The 14210-nt window shown below is 43.3% G+C and overlaps 8 pseudogenes; all 8 read right to left on the bottom strand.

Annotated features, from left to right (window-relative positions):
• Positions 1-546: 546 nt before the first annotated feature.
• LOC130289354 (U2 spliceosomal RNA) lies at positions 547-810 on the bottom strand (annotated as a pseudogene).
• Positions 811-2266: 1456 nt separating this feature from the next.
• LOC130287631 (U2 spliceosomal RNA) lies at positions 2267-2530 on the bottom strand (annotated as a pseudogene).
• Positions 2531-3999: 1469 nt separating this feature from the next.
• Positions 4000-4264, bottom strand: LOC130288544 (U2 spliceosomal RNA; annotated as a pseudogene).
• Positions 4265-5711: 1447 nt separating this feature from the next.
• LOC130289762 (U2 spliceosomal RNA) lies at positions 5712-5975 on the bottom strand (annotated as a pseudogene).
• Positions 5976-7441: 1466 nt separating this feature from the next.
• Positions 7442-7712, bottom strand: LOC130289907 (U2 spliceosomal RNA; annotated as a pseudogene).
• Positions 7713-9193: 1481 nt separating this feature from the next.
• On the bottom strand, positions 9194-9458 carry LOC130287862 (U2 spliceosomal RNA; annotated as a pseudogene).
• A 1458-nt stretch (positions 9459-10916) lies between these two features.
• LOC130288446 (U2 spliceosomal RNA) lies at positions 10917-11181 on the bottom strand (annotated as a pseudogene).
• Positions 11182-12651: 1470 nt separating this feature from the next.
• Positions 12652-12920, bottom strand: LOC130289375 (U2 spliceosomal RNA; annotated as a pseudogene).
• Positions 12921-14210: the final 1290 nt, after the last annotated feature.

Raw genomic sequence — 14210 nt, 5'->3', positions numbered from 1 at the left:
CTCTCTCTCTCTCTCTTTTTATTTTTATATATATTTTTTTCCGTCTTCTTCTTCAGACCCTGTCATAGCACTAATGCCTTTCCAATACCACCAGCAGATGGAGACACTCCATTGCAACATTGGTTGTGAGCAGCAGTTTCTAAAAACAAATGCCTCATGGCGGATTTCCCATCCATCAATGGATGGTAAATTTTGTTTTTATCATTCACTGACCACAGAAACCAATGCATGGTCAAGCAACAGCAATGACACACCCTTGTGTATAGGCATGAGACCCTCACGTCATTTATCAGGATTCAGCACCACCCACAAGACAGCTACCTGTCATGTCATGTCAAACCTGCACAGGTGTGCTAGATTATTATTATTTAGTTTTATTTTATTTTTTTAAACCAATCAGTGTGCAAACATGGTCATTAAAACGCTAAATGAATAGACGTTCATAAACCAGTCAGTGCAACTCATCATTTTGGTCTCCAATTCTCAAACTCAAATTCTCACCCACGGAGGATTAAATGAGAATCTTTCCTGTTTAACACTGGAATGGGGTGGTGCACTGTTCACTACCCGAAGATACTGCCACATCGGGTCAATGCATAGGGCGACAGAAGCAAGCATCTAAATCAGCTCCCTTTCTCAAAAATCCATTTAATTTATGGTCCCCAGATAGGGAACGTATGAATCAGTATGTGCTCACAAGTCACCCAAGTGCAAGTATTCACACAAAAAAAAACGTGCCTCAGGATGCGATCTGTCGCAAGATCCTTTCTTTTTTTACACTTGATCTAAGCCAAAAGGCCTAGAGGGGATAACCGGGAAAGGGGTGGACCCAACCATGTCCCCTTCATGAGCACTCACATTACTCATAGGAATGGAAGGAAGGCTGGCAGCCAACCAGCCTCCCATACACTCTCTGGGTGGGTGGCAGTCAGCCATCCATACATACATACAGCACAGGCTAAACCCACATCATCACTTAAAAAAAGGACAGGCAACCATTGCACTCTGATGGAGCATTTAGCAATGCAATCCATAGCCTGGCTTTTGCCTGAACCCCCATCACTCCTCCTCTTGCATATAAGACAATATTTCAGATCTGCATATGAAAACAACACGCCTACCTTTGTTGCACATAGCTGCCTGCCTGTCTCTAGTTACCCCACTGGCTGTAGCTGCGTCCCTTCCGACATGGAATAACACCAACTGTAACGATAAACTGAAAATTAACAGTATAAACCTGCATCATTTTGGACTCTGGTGTTTGCTGAATCCGGGTGACCTGACAACCGATGGTGGTGCCGCTGGTGATTCTGGCCTTCTTGGAATCTGTTGGGCCTATGTGTTAGCTCACACATCACTTGGGTATCCATGGTAACTACCACAACATGGTCATCTGCAGTTTACATCTAGCCCTAGAAGTGGCATTGAATGGCATTTTAAAAGTGCTAAGGGTCCTGGTGCAATAATCCTCCCATGAGGATCAGCCTCAACGGCTTTGTAGATTGCACTCATGTCAGCAACTCCATATACATTTTTTTTTCTTCATGCTTCTTTCTTCATCCTTTTTTCTTTCTGTCATTCAGACTTTCATTCATTCGATCTCTCTCACTCACTTGCTTTAACTCATTTGTTCTCACTCACTCACTCACTCAATCACTCACTCACTCATTCACTCTCACTCACTCTCACTCTCTCACTCACTCGCTCACTAAGTCAGTCTCTCTCTCTCTTTTTCTTTTTATATATATTTTTTTCCGTCTTCTTCTTCTTCTTCAGACCCTGTCATAGCACTAATGCCTTTCCAATACCACCAGCAGATGGAGACACTCCATTGCAACATTGGTTGTGAGCAGCAGTTTCTAAAAACAAATGCCTCATGGCGGATTTCCCATCCATCAATGGATTGTAAATTTTGTTTTTATCATTCACTGACCACAGAAACCAATGCATGGTCAAGCAACAGCAATGACACACCCTTGTGTATAGGCATGAGACCCTCACGTCATTTAACAGGATTCAGCACCACCCACAAGACAGCTACCTGTCATGTCATGTCAAACCTGCACAGGTGTGCTAGATTATTATTATTTAGTTTTATTTTATTTTTTTACACCAATCAGTGTGCAAACATGGTCATTAAAACGCTAAATGAATAGACGTTCATAAACCAGTCAGTGCAACTCATCATTTTGGTCTCCAATTCTCAAACTCAAATTCTCACCCACGGAGGATTAAATGAGAATCTTTCTTGTTTAACACTGGAATGGGGTGGTGCACTGTTCACTACCCGAAGATACTGCCACATCGGGTCAATGCATAGGGCGACAGAAGCAAGCTTCCAAATCAGCTCCCTTTCTCAAAAATCCATTTAATTTATGGTCCCCAGATAGGGAACGTATGTATCAGTATGTGCTCACAAGTCACCCAAGTTCAAGTATTCACACAAAAAAAAACGTGCCTCAGGATGCGATCTGTCGCAAGATCCTTTCTTTTTTTACACTTGATCTAAGCCAAAAGGCCTAGAGGGGATAACCGGGAAAGGGGTGGACCCAACCATGTCCCCTTCATGAGCACTCACATTACTCATAGGAATGGAAGGAAGGCTGGCAGCCAAACAGCCTCCCATACACTCTCTGGGTGGGTGGCAGTCAGCCACCCATACATACATAAAGCACCGGCTAAACCCACATCATCACTTAAAAAAGGACAGGCGACCATTGCACTCTGATGGAGCATTTAGCAATGCAATCCATAGCCTGGCTTTTGCCTGAACCCCCATCACTCCTCCTCTTGCATATAAGACAATATTTCAGATCTGCATATGAAAACAACACGCCTACCTTTGTTGCACATAGCTGCCTGCCTGTCTCTAGTTACCCCACTGGCTGTAGCTGCGTCCCTTCCGACATGGAATAACACCAACTGTAACGATAAACTGAAAATTAACAATATAAACCTGCATCATTTTGGACTCTGGTATTTGCTGAATCCGGGTGACCTGACAACCGATGGTGGTGCCGCTGGTGATTCTGGCCTTCTTGGAATCTGTTGGGCCTATGTGTTAGCTCACACATCACTTGGGTATCCATGGTAACTACCACAACATGGTCATCTGCAGTTTACATCTAGCCCTAGAAGTGGCATTGAATGGCATTTTAAAAGTGCTAAGGGTCCTGGTGCAATAATCCTCCCATGAGGATCAGCCTCAACGGCTTTGTAGATTGCACTCATGTCAGCAACTCCATATACATTTTTTTTTCTTCATGCTTCTTTCTTCATCCTTTTTTCTTTCTGTCATTCAGACTTTCATTCATTCGATCTCTCTCACTCACTTGCTTTAACTCATTTGTTCTCACTCACTCACTCACTCAATCACTCACTCACTCATTCACTCTCACTCACTCTCACTCTCTCACTCACTCGCTCACTAAGTCAGTCTCTCTCTCTCTCTCTCTTTTTCTTTTTATATATATATTTTTTTCCATCTTCTTCTTCTTCTTCTTCTTCAGACCCTGTCATAGCACTAATGCCTTTCCAATACCACCAGCAGATGGAGGCACTCCATTGCAACATTGGTTGTGAGCAGCAGTTTCTAAAAACAAATGCCTCATGGAAGATTTCCCATCCATCAATGGATGGTAAATTTTGTTTTTATCATTCACTGACCACAGAAACCAATGCATGGTCAAGCAACAGCAATGACACACCCTTGTGTATAGGCATGAGACCCTCACGTCATTTAACAGGATTCAGCACCACCCACAAGACAGCTACCTGTCATGTCATGTCAAACCTGCACAGGTGTGCTAGATTATTATTATTTAGTTTTATTTTATTTTTTTACACCAATCAGTGTGCAAACATGGTCATTAAAACGCTAAATGAATAGACGTTCATAAACCAGTCAGTGCAACTCATCATTTTGGTCTCCAATTCTCAAACTCAAATTCTCACCCACGGAGGATTAAATGAGAATCTTTCTTGTTTAACACTGGAATGGGGTGGTGCACTGTTCACTACCCGAAGATACTGCCACATCGGGTCAATGCATAGGGCGACAGAAGCAAGCTTCCAAATCAGCTCCCTTTCTCAAAAATCCATTTAATTTATGGTCCCCAGATAGGGAACGTATGTATCAGTATGTGCTCACAAGTCACCCAAGTGCAAGTATTCACACAAAAAAAAACGTGCCTCAGGATGCGATCTGTCGCAAGATCCTTTCTTTTTTTTACACTTGATCTAAGCCAAAAGGCCTAGAGGGGATAACCGGGAAAGGGGTGGACCCAACCATGTCCCCTTCATGAGCACTCACATTACTCATAGGAATGGAAGGAAGGCTGGCAGCCAACCAGCCTCCCATACACTCTCTGGGTGGGTGGCAGTCAGCCACCCATACATACATACAGCACAGGCTAAACCCACATCATCACTTAAAAAAAAGGACAGGCGACCATTGCACTCTGATGGAGCATTTAGCAATGCAATCCATAGCCTGGCTTTTGCCTGAACCCCCATCACTCCTCCTCTTGCATATAAGACAATATTTCAGATCTGCATATGAAAACAACACGCCTACCTTTGTTGCACATAGCTGCCTGCCTGTCTCTAGTTACCCCACTGGCTGTAGCTGCGTCCCTTCCGACATGGAATAACACCAACTGTAACGATAAACTGAAAATTAACAGTATAAACCTGCATCATTTTGGACTCTGGTATTTGCTGAATCCGGGTGACCTGACAACCGATGGTGGTGCCGCTGGTGATTCTGGCCTTCTTGGAATCTGTTGGGCCTATGTGTTAGCTCACACATCACTTGGGTATCCATGGTAACTACCACAACATGGTCATCTGCAGTTTACATCTAGCCCTAGAAGTGGCATTGAATGGCATTTTAAAAGTGCTAAGGGTCCTGGTGCAATAATCCTCCCATGAGGATCAGCCTCAACGGCTTTGTAGATTGCACTCATGTCAGCAACTCCATATACATTTTTTTTTCTTCATGCTTCTTTCTTCATCCTTTTTTCTTTCTGTCATTCAGACTTTCATTCATTCGATCTCTTTCCCTCACTTGCTTTAACTCATTTGTTCTCACTCACTCACTCACTCACTCATTCACTCTCACTCACTCTCACTCTCTCACTCACTCGCTCACTAAGTCAGTCTCTCTCTCTCTCTCTCTCTTTTTATTTTTATATATATTTTTTTCCGTCTTCTTCTTCAGACCCTGTCATAGCACTAATGCCTTTCCAATACCACCAGCAGATGGAGACACTCCATTGCAACATTGGTTGTGAGCAGCAGTTTCTAAAAACAAATGCCTCATGGCGGATTTCCCATCCATCAATGGATGGTAAATTTTGTTTTTATCATTCACTGACCACAGAAACCAATGCATGGTCAAGCAACAGCAATGACACACCCTTGTGTATAGGCATGAGACCCTAACGTCATTTAACAGGATTCAGCACCACCCACAAGACAGCTACCTGTCATGTCATGTCAAACCTGCACAGGTGTGCTAGATTATTATTGTTTAGTTTTATTTTATTTTTTTACACCAATCAGTGTGCAAACATGGTCATTAAAACGCTAAATGAATAGACGTTCATAAACCAGTCAGTGCAACTCATCATTTTGGACTCCAATTCTCAAACTCAAATTCTCACCCACGGAGGATTAAATGAGAATCTTTCTTGTTTAACACTGGAATGGGGTGGTGCACTGTTCGCTACCCGAAGATACTGCCACATCGGGTCAATGCATAGGGTGACAGAAGCAAGCTTCCAAATCAGCTCCCTTTGTCAAAAATCCATTTAATTTATGGTCCCCAGATAGGGAACGTATGTATCAGTATGTGCTCACAAGTCACCCAAGTGCAAGTATTCACACAAAAAAAAACGTGCCTCAGGATGCGATCTGTCGCAAGATCCTTTCTTTTTTTACACTTAATCTAAGCCAAAAGGCCTAGAGGGGATAACCGGGAAAGGGGTGGACCCAACCATGTCCCCTTCATGAGCACTCACATTACTCATAGGAATGGAAGGAAGGCTGGCAGCCAACCAGCCTCCCATACACTCTCTGGGTGGGTGGCAGTCAGCCACCCATACATACATACAGCACAGGCTAAACCCACATCATCACTTAAAAAAAGGACAGGCGACCATTGCACTCTGATGGAGCATTTAGCAATGCAATCCATAGCCTGGCTTTTGCCTGAACCCCCATCACTCCTCCTCTTGCATATAAGACAATATTTCAGATCTGCATATGAAAACAACACGCCTACCTTTGTTGCACATAGCTGCCTGCCTGTCTCTAGTTACCCCACTGGCTGTAGCTGCGTCCCTTCCGACATGGAATAACACCAACTGTAACGATAAACTGAAAATTAACAGTATAAACCTGCATCATTTTGGACTCTGGTATTTGCTGAATCCGGGTGACCTGACAACCGATGGTGGTGCCGCTGGTGATTCTGGCCTTCTTGGAATCTGTTGGGCCTATGTGTTAGCTCACACATCACTTGGGTATCCATGGTAACTACCACAACATGGTCATCTGCAGTTTACATCTAGCCCTAGAAGTGGCATTGAATGGCATTTTAAAAGTGCTAAGGGTCCTGGTGCAATAATCCTCCCATGAGGATCAGCCTCAACGGCTTTGTAGATTGCACTCATGTCAGCAACTCCATATACATTTTTTTTTCTTCATGCTTCTTTCTTCATCCTTTTTTCTTTCTGTCATTCAGACTTTCATTCATTTGATCTCTCTCACTCACTTGCTTTAACTCATTTGTTCTCACTCACTCACTCAATCACTCACTCACTCATTCACTCTCACTCACTCTCACTCTCTCACTCACTCGCTCACTAAGTCAGTCTCTCTCTCTCTCTCTCTCTCTCTCTTTTTCTTTTTATATATATTTTTTTCCGTCTTCTTCTTCTTCTTCAGACCCTGTCATAGCACTAATGCCTTTCCAATACCACCAGCAGATGGAGACACTCCATTGCAACATTGGTTGTGAGCAGCAGTTTCTAAAAACAAATGCCTCATGGCGGATTTCCCATCCATCAATGGATGGTAAATTTTGTTTTTATCATTCACTGACCACAGAAACCAATGCATGGTCAAGCAACAGCAATGACACACCCTTGTGTATAGGCATGAGACCCTCACGTCATTTAACAGGATTCAGCACCACCCACAAGACAGCTACCTGTCATGTCATGTCAAACCTGCACAGGTGTGCTAGATTATTATTATTTAGTTTTATTTTATTTTTTTACACCAATCAGTGTGCAAACATGGTCATTAAAACGCTAAATGAATAGACGTTCATAAACCAGTCAGTGCAACTCATCATTTTGGTCTCCAATTCTCAAACTCAAATTCTCACCCACGGAGGATTAAATGAGAATCTTTCTTGTTTAACACTGGAATGGGGTGGTGCACTGTTCACTACCCGAAGATACTGTCACATCGGGTCAATGCTTAGGGCGACAGAAGGAAGCTTCCAAATCAGCTCCCTTTCTCAAAAATCCATTTAATTTATGGTCCCCAGATAGGGAACATATGTATCAGTATGTGCTCACAAGTCACCCAAGTGCAAGTATTCACACAAAAAAAAAAAAAAAACGTGCCTCAGGATGCGATCTGTCGCAAGATCCTTTCTTTTTTTACACTTGATCTAAGCCAAAAGGCCTAGAGGGGATAACCGGGAAAGGGGTGGACCCAACCATGTCCCCTTCATGAGCACTCACATTACTCATAGAAATGGAAGGAAGGCTGGCAGCCAACCAGCCTCCCATACACTCTCTGGGTGGGGTGGCAGTCAGCCACCCATACATACATACAGCACAGGCTAAACCCACATCATCACTTAAAAAAAGGACAGGCGACCATTGCACTCTGATGGAGCATTTAGCAATGCAATCCATAGCCTGGCTTTTTCCTGAACCCCCATCACTCGTCCTCTTGCATATAAGACAATATTTCAGATCTGCATATGAAAACAACACGCCTACCTTTGTTGCACATAGCTGCCTGCCTGTCTCTAGTTACCCCACTGGCTGTAGCTGCGTCCCTTCCGACATGGAATAACACCAACTGTAACGATAAACTGAAAATTAACAGTATAAACCTGCATCATTTTGGACTCTGGTATTTGCTGAATCCGGGTGACCTGACAACCGATGGTGGTGCCGCTGGTGATTCTGGCCTTCTTGGAATCTGTTGGGCCTATGTGTTAGCTCACACATCACTTGGGTATCCATGGTAACTACCACAACATGGTCATCTGCAGTTTACATCTAGCCCTAGTAGTGGCATTGAATGGCATTTTAAAAGTGCTAAGGGTCCTGGTGCAATAATCCTCCCATGAGGATCAGCCTCAACGGCTTTGTAGATTGCACTCATGTCAGCAACTCCATATACATTTTTTTTTCTTCATGCTTCTTTCTTCATCCTTTTTTCTTTCTGTCATTCAGACTTTCATTCATTCGATCTCTCTCACTCACTTGCTTTAACTCATTTGTTCTCACTCACTCACTCACTCAATCACTCACTCACTCACTCACTCATTCACTCTCACTCACTCTCACTCTCTCACTCACTCGCTCACTAAGTCAGTCTCTCTCTCTCTCTCTTTTTCTTTTTATATATATTTTTTTCCATCGTCTTCTTCTTCTTCTTCTTCTTCTTCAGACCCTGTCATAGCACTAATGCCTTTCCAATACCACCAGCAGATGGAGACACTCCATTGCAACATTGGTTGTGAGCAGCAGTTTCTAAAAACAAATGCCTCATGGCGGATTTCCCATCCATCAATGGATGGTAAATTTTGTTTTTATCATTCACTAACCACAGAAACCAATGCATGGTCAAGCAACAGCAATGACACACCCTTGTGTATAGGCATGAGACCCTCACGTCATTTAACAGGATTCAGCACCACCCACAAGACAGCTACCTGTCATGTCATGTCAAACCTGCACAGGTGTGCTAGATTATTATTATTTAGTTTTATTTTATTTTTTTACACCAATCAGTGTGCAAACATGGTCATTAAAACGCTAAATGAATAGACGTTCATAAACCAGTCAGTGCAACTCATCATTTTGGTCTCCAATTCTCAAACTCAAATTCTCACCCACGGAGGATTAAATGAGAATCTTTCTTGTTTAACACTGGAATGGGGTGGTGCACTGTTCACTACCCGAAGATACTGCCACATCGGGTCAATGCATAGGGCGACAGAAGCAAGCTTCCAAATCAGCTCCCTTTCTCAAAAATCCATTTAATTTATGGTCCCCAGATAGGGAACGTATGTATCAGTATGTGCTCACAAGTCACCCAAGTGCAAGTATTCACACAAAAAAAAAACGTGCCTCAGGATGCGATCTGTCGCAAGATCCTTTCTTTTTTTACACTTGATCTAAGCCAAAAGGCCTAGAGGGGATAACCGGGAAAGGGGTGGACCCAACCATGTCCCCTTCATGAGCACTCACATTACTCATAGGAATGGAAGGAAGGCTGGCAGCCAACCAGCCTCCCATACACTCTCTGGGTGGGTGGCAGTCAGCCACCCATACATACATACAGCACATGCTAAACCCACATCATCACTTAAAAAAAGGACAGGCGACCATTGCACTCTGATGGAGCATTTAGCAATGCAATCCATAGCCTGGCTTTTGCCTGAACCCCCATCACTCCTCCTCTTGCATATAAGACAATATTTCAGATCTGCATATGAAAACAACACGCCTACCTTTGTTGCACATAGCTGCCTGCCTGTCTCTAGTTACCCCACTGGCTGTAGCTGCGTCCCTTCCGACATGGAATAACACCAACTGTAACGATAAACTGAAAATTAACAGTATAAACCTGCATCATTTTGGACTCTGGTATTTGCTGAATCCGGGTGACCTGACAACCGATGGTGGTGCCGCTGGTGATTCTGGCCTTCTTGGAATTTGTTGGGCCTATGTGTTAGCTCACACATCACTTGGGTATCCATGGTAACTACCACAACATGGTCATCTGCAGTTTACATCTAGCCCTAGAAGTGGCATTGAATGGCATTTTAAAAGTGCTAAGGGTCCTGGTGCAATAATCCTCCCATGAGGATCAGCCTCAACGGCTTTGTAGATTGCACTCATGTCAGCAACTCCATATACATTTTTTTTTCTTCATGCTTCTTTCTTCATCCTTTTTTCTTTCTGTCATTCAGACTTTCATTCATTCGATCTCTCTCACTAACTTGCTTTAACTCATTTGTTCTCACTCACTCACTCACTCACTCACTCATTCACTCTCACTCATTCTCACTCTCTCACTCACTCGCTCACTAAGTAAGTCTCTCTCTCTCTCTCTTTTTCTTTTTATATATATTTTTTTCCATCGTCTTCTTCTTCTTCTTCTTCAGACCCTGTCATAGCACTAATGCCTTTCCAATACCACCAGCAGATGGAGACACTCCATTGCAACATTGGTTGTGAGCAGCAGTTTCTAAAAACAAATGCCTCATGGCGGATTTCCCCTCCATCAATGGATGGTAAATTTTGTTTTTATCATTCACTGACCACAGAAACCAATGCATGGTCAAGCAACAGCAATGACACACCCTTGTGTATAGGCATGAGACCCTCACGTCATTTAACAGGATTCAGCACCACCCACAAGACAGCTACCTGTCATGTCATGTCAAACCTGCACAGGTGTGCTAGATTATTATTATTTAGTTTTATTTTTTTTTTTTACACCAATCAGTGTGCAAACATGGTCATTAAAACGCTAAATGAATAGACGTTCATAAACCAGTCAGTGCAACTCATCATTTTGGTCTCCAATTCTCAAACTCAAATTCTCACCCACGGAGGATTAAATGAGAATCTTTCTTGTTTAACACTGGAATGGGGTGGTGCACTGTTCACTACCCGAAGATACTGCCACATCGGGTCAATGCATAGGGCGACAGAAGCAAGCTTCCAAATCAGCTCCCTTTCTCAAAAATCCATTTAATTTATGGTCCCCAGATAGGGAACATATGTATCAGTATGTGCTCACAAGTCACCCAAGTGCAAGTATTCACACAAAAAAAAACGTGCCTCAGGATGCGATCTGTCGCAAGATCCTTTCTTTTTTTTACACTTGATCTAAGCCAAAAGGCCTAGAGGGGATAACCGGGAAAGGGGTGGACCCAACCATGTCCCCTTCATGAGCACTCACATTACTCATAGGAATGGAAGGAAGGCTGGCAGCCAACCAGCCTCCCATACACTCTCTGGGTGGGTGGCAGTCAGCCACCCATACATACATACATACAGCACAGGCTAAACCCACATCATCACTTAAAAAAAGGACAGGCGACCATTGCACTCTGATGGAGCATTTAGCAATGCAATCCATAGCCTGGCTTTTGCCTGAACCCCCATCACTCCTCCTCTTGCATATAAGACAATATTTCAGATCTGCATATGAAAACAACACGCCTACCTTTGTTGCACATAGCTGCCTGCCTGTCTCTAGTTACCCCACTGGCTGTAGCTGCGTCCCTTCCGACATGGAATAACACCAACTGTAACGATAAACTGAAAATTAACAGTATAAACCTGCATCATTTTGGACTCTGGTATTTGCTGAATCCGGGTGACCTGACAACCGATGGTGGTGCCGCTGGTGATTCTGGCCTTCTTGGAAACTGTTGGGCCTATGTGTTAGCTCACACATCACTTGGGTATCCATGGTAACTACCACAACATGGTCATCTGCAGTTTACATCTAGCCCTAGAAGTGGCATTGAATGGCATTTTAAAATTGCTAAGGGTCCTGGTGCAATAATCCTCCCATGAGGATCAGCCTCAACGGCTTTGTAGATTGCACTCATGTCAGCAACTCCATATACATTTTTTTTCTTCATGCTTCTTTCTTCATCCTTTTTTCTTTCTGTCATTCAGACTTTCATTCATTCGATCTCTCTCACTCACTTGCTTTAACTCATTTGTTCTCACTCACTCACTCACTCAATCACTCACTCACTCATTCACTCTCACTCACTCTCACTCTCTCACTCACTCGCTCACTAAGTCAGTCTCTCTCTCTCTCTCTCTCTTTTTCTTTTTATATATATTTTTTTCCGTCTTCTTCTTCTTCTTCTTCAGACCCTGTCATAGCACTAATGCCTTTCCAATACCACCAGCAGATGGAGACACTCCATTGCAACATTGGTTGTGAGCAGCAGTTTCTAAAAACAAATGCCTCATGGCGGATTTCCCATGCATCAATGGATGGTAAATTTTGTTTTTATCATTCACTGACCACAGAAACCAATGCATGGTCAAGCAACAGCAATGACACACCCTTGTGTATAGGCATGAGACCCTCACGTCATTTAACAGGATTCAGCACCACCCACAAGACAGCTACCTGTCATGTCATGTCAAACCTGCACAGGTGTGCTAGATTATTATTATTTAGTTTTATTTTATTTTTTTACACCAATCAGTGTGCAAACATGGTCATTAAAACGCTAAATGAATAGACGTTCATAAACCAGTCAGTGCAACTCATCATTTTGGTCTCCAATTCTCAAACTCAAATTCTCACCCACGGAGGATTAAATGAGAATCTTTCTTGTTTAACACTAGAATGGGGTGGTGCACTGTTCACTACCCGAAGATACTGCCACATCGGGTCAATGCATAGGGCGACAGAAGCAAGCTTCCAAATCAGCTCCCTTTCTCAAAAATCCATTTAATTTATGGTCCCCAGATAAGGAACGTATGTATCAGTATGTGCTCACAAGTCACCCAAGTGCAAGTATTCACACAAAAAAAAAAAAACATGCCTCAGGATGCGATCTGTCGCAAGATCCTTTCTTTTTTTTACACTTGATCTAAGCCAAAAGGCCTAGAGGGGATAACCGGGAAAGGGGTGGACCCAACCATGTCCCCTTCATGAGCACTCACATTACTCATAGGAATGGAAGGAAGGCTGGCAGCCAACCAGCCTCCCATACACTCTCTGGGTGGGTGGCAGTCAGCCACCCATACATACATACAGCACAGGCTAAACCCACATCATCACTTAAAAAAAGGACAGGCGACCATTGCACTCTGATGGAGCATTTAGCAATGCAATCCATAGCCTGGCTTTTGCCTGAACCCCCATCACTCCTCCTCTTGCATATAAGACAATATTTCAGATCTGCATATGAAAACAACACGCCTACCTTTGTTGCACATAGCTGCCTGCCTGACTCTAGTTACCCCACTGGCTGTAGCTGCGTCCCTTCCGACATGGAATAACACCAACTGTAACGATAAACTGAAAATTAACAGTATAAACCTGCATCATTTTGGACTCTGGTATTTGCTGAATCCGGGTGACCTGACAACCGATGGTGGTGCCGCTGGTGATTCTGGCCTTCTTGGAATCTGTTGGGCCTATGTGTTGGCTCACACATCACTTGGGTATCCATGGTAACTACCACAACATGGTCATCTGCAGTTTACATCTAGCCCTAGAAGTGGCATTGAATGGCATTTTAAAAGTGCTAAGGGTCCTGGTGCAATAATCCTCCCATGAGGATCAGCCTCAACGGCTTTGTAGATTGCACTCATGTCAGCAACTCCATATACATTTTTTTTTCTTCATGCTTCTTTCTTCATCCTTTTTTCTTTCTGTCATTCAGACTTTCATTCATTCGATCTCTCTCACTCACTTGCTTTAACTCATTTGTTCTCACTCACTCACTCACTCACTCATTCACTCTCACTCATTCTCACTCTCTCACTCACTCGCTCACTAAGTAAGTCTCTCTCTCTCTCTCTTTTTCTTTTTATATATATTTTTTTCCATCGTCTTCTTCTTCTTCTTCTTCTTCTTCAGACCCTGTCATAGCACTAATGCCTTTCCAATACCACCAGCAGATGGAGACACTCCATTGCAACATTGGTTGTGAGCAGCAGTTTCTAAAAACAAATGCCTCATGGCGGATTTCCCCTCCATCAATGGATGGTAAATTTTGTTTTTATCATTCACTGACCACAGAAACCAATGCATGGTCAAGCAACAGCAATGACACACCCTTGTGTATAGGCATGAGACCCTCACGTCATTTAACAGGATTCAGCACCACCCACAAGACAGCTACCTGTCATGTCATGTCAAACCTGCACAGGTGTGCTAGATTATTATTATTTAGTTTT

Source organism: Hyla sarda, chromosome 8 (assembly GCF_029499605.1).
Source record: "Hyla sarda isolate aHylSar1 chromosome 8, aHylSar1.hap1, whole genome shotgun sequence".
NCBI lineage: Eukaryota > Metazoa > Chordata > Amphibia > Anura > Hylidae > Hyla > Hyla sarda.
This window is presented reverse-complemented; position numbering and strand designations above follow the sequence as displayed.